We start from the raw sequence: 1,310 nt of genomic DNA, 5'->3' as shown, positions 1-1,310 counted from the left end.
CACCATGGTGCCGGCCAGGCCGGGGGCCCCCAGGGCTCCGCACAGCAGCGCCGGCTTCAGTAGGCGGCACAGGCGGCTGAGGTTCATCGCGGCGGCGGGGGCGCCGGAGGCAGCGGCTCCTCCCCTCGCCGAGCCGACCAATGGACGCGCGCCGGCCTGCCTGCCCTCCCCGCCCCAGACCACGCCTACCAGATCTCTCATTGGTCGGACGCATGGGCGGGGCGGACGCGTGGTGACGCCAGCCAATGTGAGGCCGGGGTGAGGAGAGGGCGGGGTTCGGGCCACGACTGGGCTGCGGTTCCGTGGCTGTCGGAGACTGCGCATGCTCGCCAGCGGGAGGGGTAACTGCGAGGTCCGCGCAGGCGGCGCGTCGGCGGGTTTAGGACGGTTATCCGAGTGGTTGACCTCAGGCCTGGGCGGGTTTAGGACGGTTATCAAGAGTGGTTGACCTCAAGGACTGCGGATGCCTGACAAGTTGAGATACTACTGGGAACCCATGGTGGGGGGCTCGAACTCGCAGAAGTATGGCCTTAGCTCTTTGACACTGGAGTTTTTCTTTTAAAAGTAAATAAAATCAATCGGGATCAAACTCCCGCTCACTGCGGGGGCGCGCCGCCCGTGGGCCCCGCGAAGGCCTGGGGCCACCCAGCGGCGAGCGCCCGCCGCTACACGCAGCGCGTGAGCCCGGGGCCACGAACCAGGTGACGGTTAGCGGGCCCCTGCGGCCGCGAGGACGCGCAGGTGTGTGCGGGCAGGTGCGGGCCTGGCGGCGGCGTGCCGCCGGGGAAGTAGTCTGCACCCGGTGCAGCTGTGCTCCGCCGCCGGGCTCAGGCATTTGGCCGAGTCGGTGCGGAGGACAGAACCGCCCGCTCTTGGGAATTGAGCCAAGGAATTTCTCAGCGGCCCAGCCGCCCCCATTCCCAGTCCTGCCTGGACTTTGACCTGTGGACGAGCTACCCGTGCACTAATTATCCCCTTCTCGGACTGTCCCGTGAACATTGCTGCAAGACCCCAGGGACAGGACACTCTGGGCTTGGTTCACTTGGAGGGCGCCAGTTGAGACCCCCCCCCCCCTTCTCTGCTTCCCATCAAGTTTGCCAAAGGGCAGAGCTAGGGCCCTTGGCCCGCGCCTCGCTTTGTGATAGAAACCCCGGAATGAGGAAGTCCATTCCGCGCCCTGTCTTGCACAAGGGCCTTCGTGTGGCCTCCTTCCTCCAGTCCTGCTACCAGAGGCCACTTCTCTGAGTCGCATCTTGGAAGGGAGCCCCCATAATCCCTGCTGGGCAGCCTCACTTCTAAAGAAGGAACCC

The sequence above is a fragment of the Suricata suricatta genome, chromosome 12 (assembly GCF_006229205.1).
Source record: "Suricata suricatta isolate VVHF042 chromosome 12, meerkat_22Aug2017_6uvM2_HiC, whole genome shotgun sequence".
NCBI classification, from domain to species: domain Eukaryota; kingdom Metazoa; phylum Chordata; class Mammalia; order Carnivora; family Herpestidae; genus Suricata; species Suricata suricatta.
Note: the sequence above shows the minus strand (reverse complement) of the source record.